Source organism: Ranitomeya variabilis, chromosome 2 (genome assembly GCF_051348905.1).
Source record: "Ranitomeya variabilis isolate aRanVar5 chromosome 2, aRanVar5.hap1, whole genome shotgun sequence".
Lineage (NCBI taxonomy): Eukaryota > Metazoa > Chordata > Amphibia > Anura > Dendrobatidae > Ranitomeya > Ranitomeya variabilis.
In genome coordinates, this window is record NC_135233.1 from 738,487,125 (window position 1) to 738,500,945 (window position 13,821).

The 13,821-nt window shown below is 47.7% G+C and overlaps 1 protein-coding gene across 4 annotated transcripts in view; it reads right to left on the reverse strand.

The window, feature by feature from the left end:
• CRYBG1 (crystallin beta-gamma domain containing 1) overlaps window positions 1–13,821 on the reverse strand; it is a 481,728-nt gene that overhangs the window by 126,079 nt on the left and 341,828 nt on the right. Inside the window, exon 1 of one of the 4 annotated variants that reach the window (XM_077289628.1) lies at window positions 11,705–11,948. The exons of 2 other annotated variants lie outside the window; for them this stretch is intronic. The gene's annotated coding sequence lies outside the window, so the exon portion shown is untranslated. Of the gene's footprint in view, window positions 1–11,303; window positions 11,541–11,704; window positions 11,949–13,821 lie in introns of those variants that run through there. One more of the 4 variants, XM_077289627.1, reaches the window with a different exon arrangement.

Below are 13,821 nucleotides of genomic sequence, written 5' to 3' on the forward strand. Positions count from 1 at the left end.
CAGTGGAATCGATCATGTGACCCTTCAACCAGCTACAGGACAGCCACCATTTATGATAGGCTGTAGTGATCAGGACACTTGAACAGAGCATCACTGGGACTTCTGCAGCCTATCACAGGCCGCAGAAGTATTGTGGCTGGTTGAACAAACGTAATCACGAAAAAAAAAATTCCATTGACAAAAGTATAAAATTAACTCCTTACATCATTTCAGAGACTTTCTCATTAGCGCATAAGAATGTGTGAACAACGACAAGAGAGGTAATATAATATGGTCTTGCCATTTGAATGATAAGAGCAGATTGGTTTAAAATGTGGGGTCTTAAAATGTTTATCTTCTGTTAATAGTGATGAGCGAGTGTACTCATTGCTCGGGTTTTCCCAAGCACGCTCGGGTGACCTCCGAGTATTTGTTAGTATTCGGAGATTAAGTTTTCATCGCATCAGCTGAATGATTTACAGCTATTAGCCAGGCTGAATACATGTGGGGGTTGCCAGGTTGCTAGGGAATCCTCACATGTAATCAAGCTGACTAGTAAATGTAAATCATTCAGCTGCCGCAATGAAAACTTAACCCCTTCGTGCCATGCGCCGTACTAGTACGGCGCTGCCGGCACTGCATTAGTGCCAGCCGCAGTACTAGTACGGCGCATCGATCACCGCAGTCTCGCGCTGAGCGCCGCGGTGATCGGGTGCGGGTGTCAGCTGTATATGACAGCTGACACCCCGCAGCAATGCCCACGATCGGCGCTAGCGCCGATCGCGGGCATTTAACCCCTCTGATGCCGCTGTCAGTAGTGACAGCGGCATAGAGGGGGATCGCGCAGGGACGGGGGCTCCCTGCGCTCTCCCACCGGAGCAACGCGATGAGATCGCGCTGCTCCGGTGACCTGAAAGGAGTCCCCGGATCCAAGATGGCCGCGGGACTCCTTCCGGGTCATGAGATGACCTAGCTTGCTGGCGCCTGCTGAGAGTTCCTAATAGCAGGCGCCCGCAAGCCTCTGTAACGTGCCCCTCAGATCTGTGATCTGACAGAGTGCTGTGCACACTGTCAGATCACCGATCTGTGATGTCCCCCCCTGGGACAAAGTAAAAATGTAAAAAAAAAAAAATGTCCACATGTGTAAAAAAAAAAAAGAAAAAAAAAATTCCTAAATAAAGAAAAAAAAAAAAAAAAATATTCCCATAAATACATTTCTTTATCTAAATTTAAAAAAAAAAATCACACAATAGAAGTACACATATTTAGTATCGCCGCGTCCGTAATGACCCCACCTATAAAACTATATCACTAGTTAACCCCTTCAGTGAACACCGTAAAAAAAAAAAAAAAAGGAGGCAAAACACAACGCTTTATTCTCATACCGCCAAACAAAAAGTGGAATAACACGCAATCAAAAAGACCGATATAAATAACCATGGTACCGCTGAAAACGTCATCTTGTCCCGCAAAAAAAAAGCCGCCATACAGCATCATCAGCAGAAAAATAAAAAAGTTATAGCTCTCACAATAAAGCGATGCAAAAACAATTATTTTTTTATATAAAATAGTTTTTATTGTGTAAAAGCGCCAAAACATAAAAAAATTACATAAATGAGGTATCGTTGTAATCGTACTGACCTGAAGAATAAAACTGCTTTATCAATTTTACCACACGTGGAATGGTATAAACGCCCCCCCCTAAAAGAATTTCAGGAATTGCCGGTTTTTGTTCATTCCGCCTCCCAAAAATCGGAATAAAAAGCGATCAAAAAATGTCATGTGCCCGAAAATGGTACCAATAAAAACGTCAACTCGTCCCGCAAAAAAACAAGATCTCACATGACCCTTTGGGCCAAAATATGGATAAATTATAGCTCTCAAAATGTGGTGATGCAAAAACTATTTGTTGCAATAAAAAGCGTCTTTTAGTGTGTGATGGCTGCCAACCATAAAAATCCGCCCAAAAAAACGCTATAAAAGTAAATCAAATCCCCCTTCATCACCCCCTTAGTTAGGGAAAAATAATAAAATTTTAAAAAATATATTTATTTCCATTTTCCCGTTAGGCTACTTTCACACTAGCGTCGGTACGGGGCCGTTGCGCTGCGTCGGCCCAACGTACCGACGCATACTGTGCAAGCGCCGCACAATGGGGGCAGCGGACGCTGTTTTTCCACGCATCCGCTGCCCCATTGTGAGGTGCGGGGAGGTGGGGGCGGAGTTCCAGCCGCGCATGCGCGGTCGGAAATGGTGGACCGTCGGCACAAAAAAAGTTACATGTAACGTTTTTTGCTGCCGGCGGTCCGCCACAACATGACAACCGTCGCACGACGGTTGCGACGTGTGTCAATACGTCGCAATGCGTCGCTAATGTTAGTCTATGGGGAAAAAACGCATCCTGCAGATGACTTTGCAGGATGCGTTTTTTCACCAAAACGACGCATTGCGACATATGCAAAAAAACGCTAGTGTGAAAGTAGCGCTAGGGTTAGGACTAGGGTTAGGGCTAGGGTTAGGGTTGGGGTTAGGGCTACGGTTAGGGCTGGGGTTAGTGTTGGGGTTAGTGTTTCAGTTAGAATTGGGGAGTTTTCACTGTTTAGGCACATCAGGGGCTCTCCAAACGCGACATGGCATCCGATTTCAATTCCAGCCAATTCTGCTTTGAAAAACTAAAACAGTGCTCCTTCCCTTCCGAGGATCTGTGCGCCCAAACAGTGGTTCCCCCCCATATATGGGGTATCAGCGTACTCAGGACAAATTGGACAATAACTTTTGTGGTCCAATTTCTCCTGTTACCCTTGGGAAAATAAAAACGTGGGGGCTAAAATATCATTTTCGTGGAAAAATATATATTTTTTATTTTCGCGGCTCTGCGTTATAAACTTTAGTGAAACACTTGTTGGTTCAAAGTTCTCACAACACATCTAGATAAGTTCCGTGGGGGGTCTAGTTTCCAATATGGGGTCACTTGTGGGGGGTTTCTACTGTTTAGGTACATCAGGGGCTCTGCAAATGCAACATGACACCTGCAGACCAATCCATCTAAGTCTGCATTTCAAACGGCGCTCCTTCCCTTCCGAGCTCTGCCGTGCGCCCAAACAGTGGTTCCCCCCCAATGTATGGGGTATCAGCGTACTCAGGACAAATTGGACAATAACTTTTGTGGTCCAATTTCTCCTGTTACCCTTGGGAAAAAAAAAATTGCGGGCTAAAACATCATTTTGTGGAAAGAAAAAATGATTTTTTAATTTTCACAGCGCTACATTCTAAACTTTAGTGAAACAATTGGGGGTTAAAAGTGCTCACCACACATCTAGATAAGTTCCTTAGGGGGTCTTCTTTCCAAAATGGTGTCACTTGTGGGGGTTTCCACTGTTTAGGCATGTCAGGGGCTCTCCAAACACGACATGGGTTCCGATCTCAATTCCAGCCAATTTTGCATTGATAAGTCAAATGGCGCTCCTTCCCTTCCGCGCTCTGCCATGCGCTCAAACAGTGGTTTATCCCCATATATGAAGTATCAGCGTACTCAGGACAAATTGCACAACAACTTTTGGGGTCCAATTTATCCTGTTACCCTTGGGAAAATAAAAAATTTGGGGCAAAAAGATCATTTTTTGTGAAAATTAATATGAATTTTTTTTTTACGGCTCTACATTATAAACTTCTGTGAAGCACTTGGAGGTTCAAAGTGCTCACCACACATCTAGATTAGTTCCTTAGAGGGTCTACTTTCCAAAATGGTGTCACTTGTGGGGGTTTCCACTGTTTAGGCACGTCAGGGGCTCTCCAAACATGACATGGGTTCAGATCTCAATTCCAGCCAATTTTGCATTGAAAAGTCAAATGGCGCTCCTTCCCTTCCGAGCTCTGCCATGCACCCAAACAGTGGTTTATCCCCATATATGAAGTATCAGCGTACTCAGGACAAATTGCACAACAATTTTTGGGGTCCAATTTATCCTGTTACCCTTGGAAAAATAAAAAATTGGGGGCAAAAAGATCATTTTTTGTGAAAATTAATATGAATTTTTTTTTACGGCTCTACATTATAAACTTCTGTGAAGCACTTGGAGGTTCAAAGTGCTCACCACACATCTAGATTACATTCCTTAGAGGGTCTACTTTCCAAAATGGTGTCACTTGTGGGGGTTTCCACTGTTTAGGCACATCAGGGGCTCTCCAATCGCGACATGGGTTCCGATCTCAATTCCAGCAAATTTTGCATTGAAAAGTAAATGGCGCTCCTTCCCTTCCGAGCTCTGCCATGTACCCAATCAATGGTTTACCCCAACATGTGGGGTATCGGCGTACTCAGGACGAATTGTAAAATTACTTTTTTGGTCCAATTTCTCCTGTTACCCTTGGTAAAATAAAACAAATTGGATCTGAAGTAAAAATTTTGTGAAAAAAAAGTTAAATGTTCAATTTTTTTAAACATTCCAAAAATTCCTGTGAAGCACCTGAAGGGTTAATAAACTTTTTGAATGTGGTTTTGAGTACCTTGAGGGGTGCAGTTTTTAGAATGGTGTCACTTTTGGGCATTTTCTGTCATATAGACCCCTCAAAGTCACTTCAAGTGTGAGGTGGTCCGTAAAAAAAATGGTTTTGCAAATTTTGTTGCAAAAATGAGAAATTGCTGGTCAACTTTTAACCCTTACAAAAAAATCCCTAACAAAAAAAAATGTTTCCAAAATTGTGCTGATGTAAAGCAGACATATGGGAAATGTTGTTTATTATCTATATTATGAGATATAACTCTCTAATTTAAGGGCATAAAAACTAAAAGTTTGAAAATTGCTAAATTTTCATAATTTTCGACAAATTTTTGTTTTTTTCACAAATAAATGAAAGTCATATCGAAGAAGTTTTACCACTATCATGAAGTACAATATGTCACGAGAAAACAGTGTCAGAATCGCCAGGATCCGTTGAAGCGTTTTAGAGTTATGACCTCATAAATTGACAGTGGTCAGAATTCTAAAAATTGGCCCTGTCACTTAGGTGAAAACAGGCTTCGGGGTGAAGGGGTTAATCTCCGAACACTAACAAATACTCGGAGGTAACCTGAGCGTGCTCGGGAAAACCCGAGCAACGAGTACACTCGCTCATCACTATCTGTTAACTTTGGGTGTCTCCTCATGCAATCACCATTGCGTTGCCTCAAAAAGGTTTAAAAACCAAGGATATTGTCGTTAGTAAAATTGTCCCTAAATCTCCATTTATTATTGGATCATCAAGACCTTCAAAGAAAGTTCAATTGCTGTGAAGGTGGCTTCAGGGTGCCCACAAATGTCCAGCAAGTTCTAGAGCCATCTCATAAAGGGGATTAAAAAAACCAAACAAACCACAAGACTATCTCCACCACCACCCCTTCTTGGATTGACAGCTCTGGCTTTATAGAGCTAGAGAAGGTGGAGATGGACAGAAAACAAGTAGGTGGGAAGGTGCACTTAAAAATATGACCACGCCAAGGGTACACTGAGTGTCTGTGCTTGGTTTGAACAGTCATTCTGTGCCAACAGACTCCCTTTAGGGTATGTGTCCACGTTCAGGTTTGCTTCAGGCTTTGGTCAGGATTTTATGCAGGTAAAATCCTGACCAAAACTGCACGTGAGGTCACTGGCAGGTCACCTGCGGTGTTCTTGCGTGTTTTGCTCATTGTAGCAACATGCTGCGTTTTGAAAAAACGCACCGCATGTGAGTTTTTGCGGGAATTCCGCATGCGTTTTTTAATGCACAGTGGAGACGGGACACCCTCTTTTAAATAGCTGGCATCAGTCTATAACATATGCAGCCAATGTCACGCTCTGGATGTTAATAGTTTAACGCTGCTGTCAACCTCTGACAGCGGCAATAATAAGAAATGCGTGCTGCTGTTCACTCTTACCAACTCCCATTTGCGCCCTTGGGTTACTATGACAGCCAGAGTTTGCTAAAGGCCCCAGCTGCTGCCATCCTGGTACTCCTCGGAAGCTCAGCTGCATGCTGGGATTCTAAGGAGATTGAGATTTACACTATACATTAAAAGCAAGCTCCAAACTATCAAAAAATTAAATTAATTAACCCTATTGGTAAATGCCGTAACAAGAAAAAAAAAAAATCAAATGCCAGAAATGCGTATTTTTTTTTTTTTGCTGGCGGCATTACTAATCTCTAAAATTATGGGGGGGAAAAAAAAAAAAAAAAAAAAAACACAAAAAGACCCCCAAAATGGTACAAAAATAAAATAGTCAGCTCGTCATGCAAAAAACAAAGCTCTCACCGTGCTTAGTAGATGGAAAGATATACATGATTGGTATCGTCATGACAGTAAAAACCCGGAAAATCAAAGCTCAGTAACTTTTATCACAAAATGTAAAAGCAAAACCCCATGGCAGAATTGCATATTGTTGCCCAATTTCACACTAGGAATTTTTTTCCCGTACACAATAGCAAATTGAATGGCACCATTTACTCACAGGCTATATGTACACGTTCCAGATTTGACTGTGGAATTTTCTGTGCAGATTCTGTATTTCTTGGCAGAAAACGCAGGTCAGAATCTGTGCTTTTTTTTGCGTTTTTGTGCATTTTTTTTGCGGATTTGCTGAGGATTTTGTGCGGATTTTTTCCTTTTTTACCCCTGTGGATTTCTATTATGGAATGGCTGCAAAAACACAGCACATCCGCAAAAAGAATTGACATGCTCCTTTTTGGAATCTGCTGCGTTTTCTGTGCGGAATTTTCTGCACCATTAGCACAGCATTTTTTTGCCATTGATTTACATTGTACTGTAAATCACTTGCGGATCTGCAGCGTTTCTGTGCAGAAAAAAACGCTGCGGATCCGCAGGAAATCTGCAACGCATAGCTCCCAACCGTCCCTCATTGTGCGGGATTGTCCCGGTTTTCAGCCTCTGCCCTGCACTCCCGCACGGGGCACTCTAATCCCGCGGCGCAGACAGCAGGACCGACACGCCCCCTTGTATAGTTAACCCATGCCCCGGGCCCTTACCCTAAGTTCTGTATGGCTGCCTGCTTTCTGCGCACAGGACCTGTGATCAGGTCACAGGAGGCGAGGAGTCAGCAGTCACATGATCGGCAGACCGGGACCTCCGTGGATTACAGGACTTGGCTGTGCTGGTTTCTGCCACCTTGCCACACACATGGTCCTGCAGGAGGTAAGTAATGCCTTGTATGGGGTCAGGAGGTGTGCGGTGTGGATGTAGCAGAGCCGTGTGTGTACGAGGTGTGCGGAGCGGAGCCGAGTGTGTACGAGGTGTGCGGAGCGGAGCCGTGTGTGCGCGAGGTGTGCGGAGCGGAGCCGTGTGTGCGCGAGGTGTGCGGAGCGGAGCCGAGTGTGTACGAGGTGTGCGGAGCGGAGCCGAGTGTGTACGAGGTGTGCGGAGCGGAGCCGTGTGTGTGCGCGAGGTGTGCGGAGCGGAGCCGAGTGTGTGCGCGAGGTGTGCGGAGCGGAGCCGAGTGTGTACGAGGTGTGCGGAGCGGAGCCGTGTGTGTACGAGGTGTACGGAGCGGAGCCGTGTGTGTACGAGGTGTGCGGAGCGGAGCCGAGTGTGTACGAGGTGTGCGGAGCGGAGTGTGTACGAGGTGTGCAGAGCGGAGCCGAGTGTGTACGAAGTGTGCGGAGCGGAGTCGAGTGTGTAGGAGGTGTGCGGAGCGGAGTCGAGTGTGTAGGAGGTGTGCGGAGCGGAGCCGAGTGTGTACGAAGTGTGCGGAGCGGAGTCGAGTGTGTAGGAGGTGTGCGGAGCGGAGCCGTGTGTGTACGAGGTGTACGGAGCGGAGCCGTGTGTGTACGAGGTGTGCGGAGCGGAGCCGTGTGTGTGCGCGAGGTGTGCGGAGCGGAGCCGTGTGTGTACGAGGTGTGCGGAGCGGAGCCGTGTGTGCGAGGTGTGCGGAGCGGAGCCGTGTGTGCGCGAGGTGTGCGGAGCGGAGCCGTGTGTGCGCGAGGTGTGCGGAGCGGAGCCGTGTGTGTGCGCGAGGTGTGCGGAGCGGAGCCGTGTGTGTGCGCGAGGTGTGCGGAGCGGAGCAGTGTGTGTGCGCGAGGTGTGCGGAGCGGAGCAGTGTGTGTGCGCGAGGTGTGCGGAGCGGAGCAGTGTGTGTACGAGGTGTACGGAGCGGAGCCGTGTGTGTACGAGGTGTACGGAGCGGAGCCATGTGTGTGCGCGAGGTGTGCGGAGCGGAGCCGTGTGTGTGCGCGAGGTGTGCGGAGCGGAGCCGTGTGTGTGCGCGATGTGTGTGGAGCGGAGCCGTGTGTGTGCGCGAGGTGTGCGGAGCGGAGCCGTGTGGAGCGGAGCCGTGTGTGTGCGCGAGGTGTGCGGAGCGGAGCCGTGTGTGTACGAGGTGTACGGAGCGGAGCCGTGTGTGTACGAGGTGTGCGGAGCGGAGCCGAGTGTGTACGAGGTGTGCGGAGCGGAGTGTGTACGAGGTGTGCAGAGCGGAGCCGAGTGTGTACGAAGTGTGCGGAGCGGAGTCGAGTGTGTAGGAGGTGTGCGGAGCGGAGCCGTGTGTGTACGAGGTGTACGGAGCGGAGCCGTGTGTGTACGAGGTGTGCGGAGCGGAGCCGTGTGTGTGCGCGAGGTGTGCGGAGCGGAGCCGTGTGTGTACGAGGTGTGCGGAGCGGAGCCGTGTGTGCGAGGTGTGCGGAGCGGAGCCGTGTGTGCGCGAGGTGTGCGGAGCGGAGCCGTGTGTGTGCGCGAGGTGTGCGGAGCGGAGCCGTGTGTGTGCGCGAGGTGTGCGGAGCGGAGCCGTGTGTGTGCGCGAGGTGTGCGGAGCGGAGCAGTGTGTGTGCGCGAGGTGTGCGGAGCGGAGCAGTGTGTGTACGAGGTGTACGGAGCGGAGCCGTGTGTGTACGAGGTGTACGGAGCGGAACCGTGTGTGTGCGCGAGGTGTGCGGAGCGGAGCCGTGTGTGTGCGCGAGGTGTGCGGAGCGGAGCCGTGTGTGTGCGCGATGTGTGTGGAGCGGAGCCGTGTGTGTGCGCGAGGTGTGCGGAGCGGAGCCGTGTGGAGCGGAGCCGTGTGTGTGCGCGAGGTGTGCGGAGCGGAGCCGTGTGTGTGCACGAGGTGTGCGGAGCGGAGCCGTGTGTGTGCGCGAGGTGTGCGGAGCGGAGCCGTGTGTGTGCGCGAGGTGTGCGGAGCGGAGCCGTGTGTGTGCGCGAGGTGTGCGGAGCGGAGCCGTGTGTGTGCGCGAGGTGTGCGGAGCGGAGCCGTGTGTGTGCGCGAGGTGTGCGGAGCGGAGCCGTGTGTGTGCGCGAGGTGTCTGGAGCGGAGCCACGTGTGTACGAGGTGTATGGAGCAGAGCGCGTGTGTACGGAGCGGAGCCGTGTGCAAAGTGTACGGAGCGCAGCCGCGTGTGTAGGAGTAGCTATGTGTGGCCATTATATGGTACAAAGTATCATGTGCAGCCATTATACAGTATGGGGCATCATGTGCAGTCATTATACAGTATGGGGCATCATGTGCGGTCATTATACAGTATGGAGCATCATGTGCGGTCATTATACGGTATGGAGCATCATGTGCGGTCATTATACGGTATGGAGCATCATGTGCGGTCATTATACGGTATGGAGCATCATGTGCAGCCATTATACAGTATGGGGCATCATGTGCGGTCATTATACAGTATGGAGCATCATGTGCGGTCATTATACAGTATGGAGCATCATGTGCGGTCATTATACAGTATGGAGCATCATGTGCGGTCATTATACGGTATGGAGCATCATGTGCTGTCATTATACAGTATGGAGCATCATGTGCGGTCATTATACAGTATGGAGCATCATGTGTGGCCATTATACAGTATGGAGCATCATGTGCAGCCAGTAAACAGTATGGAGCATCATGTGAGGTCATTATACAGTATGGAGCATCATGTGCGGCCATTATACAGTATGGAGCGTCATGTGCGGTCATTATACAGTATGGAGCATCATGTGCGGTCATTATACAGTATGGAGCATCATGTGTGGCCAATATACAGTATGGAGCATCATGTGCAGTCATTATACAGCATGGAGCATCATGTGGGGTCATTATACAGTATGGAGCATCATGTGCAGTCATTATATAGTATGGGGCATCATGTGCAGTCATTATACAGTATGGGGCATCATGTGCAGTCATTATACAGTATGGAGCATCATGTGCAGTCATTATACAGTATGGAGCATCATGTGCAGTCATTATACAGTATGGAGCATCATGTGCGGTCATTATACAGTATGGAGCATCATGTGCAGTCATTATACAGTATGGAGCATCATGTGCGGTCATTATACGGTATGGAGCATCATGTGTGGCCATTATACAGTATGGAGCACTGTGTGGCCATATTTTTTTGTTTATAATTATTATATATGAAACAGTGTGATCAGCAGTGCTAAATGGGTGTGGTTGGGACGTGGATATGGGTGTGGCTAATTATGAATGGGTGTGGTCAGAGGCGTGGCCTAAAATTTGCCACAGCGCACGTTGCGCGCCGCAAACTTTGTCCCTCTTTCCCATCTTCAAAAGTTGGGAGGTATGGCAACGTGTGCACATACCCTTAAAACTTGCCCTGCAACAAACAAGCTGTCCTACGGTTATGTGGACAGGAAAATACAATTATGGCTTTTGGAAAAAGGGAGAGGGAAAAAAAAGCGCAAAAACAAAAATTTGATGTGATGGGAAGGTGTGAATTAAAAAAATAAAAATCCAGAATTGTTTTTCCTTTTTTTTCTACCTTCAAAAAAAGTGTAATCAAAAAAGTCGTATGGATCAGAAAATGGTAACACACACAAAAAAAAAAAAGTCATACAGCTCTATTGAAAGAAAAAAAAAAAAAATTCGGCTCTCAGAATACAGTAACGATAAATTAACACTGATTATTTTTGCTCAAACAGTCCTTATTGAACAAAATAATAAACCTACCGTATATAAATGTGGTGTAGTGGCAGAAAAAAACAGAATTGCTATTTTTGCTTTTCTATGTCTCCCTGTAAAGAGTTAATAAAATCTAGGTAATTAAATGATGTCCCCCAAATGCTGCCCCTGACAACTCGCGCTTACAAAAATCCTGTTTTTAAAAGGTTAAACTCAGCAGATTTTAAGAAAAAACGCATTGTTTACACTGTGTGAATAGGACATTATTTATAAGTCAGGTAAATGATCATTTGGAGGGGGAGGGGGTCTCACCTGTCACAACAGAGCACATACCCCGCCAGTCAGAACCCCACAAAGTGGACACTGGTGTTAGAGTCAGTAATCTGAACTATGACTGAGGAATCCCCAAAACTAATGAGGGGAGATATTACCCTCCACAGAAATGAGATCATTTACCTGGGCTCTTCAGCTCGCCCGTCGTCCAGTATGGCAGCCTGGCCGTGTATGTGTGCTGCTGGGACTGTCACCTCCGAGCACCGGCCCTATCCTCAGCGCTCTGACAATAAAGATGGCGCTCCCCCTAGTGGAGGATGCAAGTGTCTGCAGGCTCCTGGTTCAGAATGTGACCTTTCTAGATGGCAAACACTATAATATTGCGGCGATTTTAGCACAAAGCATCAAAGTTAACTCTATAGGGGCCGTGTCTGCACGGGAGGCTTGTATAGATAGGCGGCAAAAGTTTAGGCGGGAAAATTAGCGGCCACTAATAGCATCGATTCACCTGTCAGTCACTCCCACATAAAAGGAGCTTGTGTTTAGATAGAGAGTGAGTCAGGGACTTCTCAGATTATACTCACATGAAAGCACTAGCTCAGAATTCCCCAAAGAGGCCATAAACAGGCAGCGCTGGCTGAGGCGATCCGTCATGTACAAAGCGCCCAGAGAATGACAGCTCTGCCTGAGGTAGTCAGGAATGGCGGGGACTGGGAGCGGGCTCCAAAGTACAGGCGGACTGACCTGCCACACTGCAGGGGCTCCTGCTGCACATGTAGCAATGGCATTCAGTGTGACTGCTGTGTGCAAGGTGTAGCCTGTGAATGTGACCATACTCCTCCCATGTAATGCTCTGCCAGTCATCACCTCATGTGTACACCTGACACAGCAGCCATGCATGGCAGTGGCCCAGAACTCCCCATGACGGGAGACATTGCTGCTGGATGGGAGATTAGACATGCTTTATTATCTATATATACAGGATCCTAAAACTGGCACTTTTATTACTGACAATGCGGAGGTGTGAGGTGGAATTTCTACGTGTGCTCCAAAATAAGGGAATGTGCGGATTCTGCCTCAGAAACTGCTTGAAAAAAATGCAAACAAATGTAATGCATGTCTGTGTAAAAACGATTTGCTGGTCATATGTTAAAGGTTTTTGTATGGGGTTTTTTGTACTTTTTTTTAACCGATTCAGGTTTGATGACGGTATAAAATAGACTCCTAAAATATATAATACATTGGTTGCAGTAGCACAATGCAGGATGTGCTGTAAATGTTTTCATAAGAATTTTGGAAAGTTATGAAATGTCCTATAAATGTCTGTTCTGTTCCTGATGTAAGGATCTCGGCTTTTAGTTGAGATGAATCTGTGCTGCACTTTAGGCATGTTTCACATTTCAGTGGCTCCGGTACGTGTGGTGACAGTTTCCACACGTACCGGAGACACTGACACACGTAGACACATTAAAATCAATGTGTCTCTGCACGTTAGTGATTTTTCGCGGACCGTGTGTCCGTGTGCAAAACACGGAGACATGTCTACGTTTCTCCGGCAGCACGGTCCGCAAAGCGTCCCGCACACGTGCACACGGAGAACAGTGTGCACTCTCCTGCGTGTGCACGTATCGCCGCAGGAGAAACAGCGCTAGAGTTAAGCGCTGTCCCCTGCTTTTGGTGCTGAAGCCGGCATTCATTCCTTCTCCCCAGCAGCGTTCGCTGGAGAGAAGGAATGAAAAATCAAGGTTTTGTTATTTTTTTTGTGTTTAAAATAAAGTTCGTGGTCACCTCCCGCCTCCCACCCCCTGTGCGCCTGCCCGCTTGCATTAAAATACCTAGCTCCCACGATGTCTCCTCTCAGTGCCGGCAGCTTGTCCTGTGTGAGCGGTCACGTGGTACCGCTCATTACAGTGATGAATATGCGGCTCCACCCCATAGGCTCATCATCTAACCCAGTCAGTAACTGATCAACGTTGTGGAGCGTTTGCCAACGGAGGCTGCCGCCCCGTGAATTCCAACCGTCTCTGTGAGTCGGACCACATCACACCAGTTTGCCCAGTCTCAGCTGAGATCAAAGTGGCCTGGCTTTACCTCATCCTCCAGGTCTCTCTCTCAGGGAAGACATTGAAGATCTCTCTCCCTCTCTCAGGAAGTACAGCCCCCATGCTCGGAATCTAGTTCTGGCTCAGATTCTGCGTTAGACCCATATCAAATGGGGAAGTTGAGAGAGATGGTTGAAAGTATGGGGACGGCTGTTGACTCATCTGTAGGGGTGATGTCAAATAACCCTCGCCCCCCACTGAAACAGGTTTCTTAAGGGGAGGCAAGCACGTGGTTAGGTCTTTTTCTAATCATGAGGAATTTGGGAAAGTCCTATAGAAGACATTGGAACACACTGACAGGTGTTTTCAGAAATGTAGTTGTATAGAGGTGTTATACCAGTTTTCAGTGGCTTCCTGGTCCACCTTGCCTGTGATAGAAACTCCTGTATCTCTCCTATTAAGGACAACTACCTTACCTCTTGCTGAGGTAGCGCCACTCAGAGACCCCACAGACAAACATATAGAGTCTGAGGCTAAAAGGCGCCCTTAAAGCAGTGGGCTTTGCCCTCTACCCTTCTTTTGCTGCTACTTGGGTATCCAAGGCAGTTACTGCTTGGGTGAAACATTTACAACGCAGTATTCTGGCTGGTTCCCAGGAG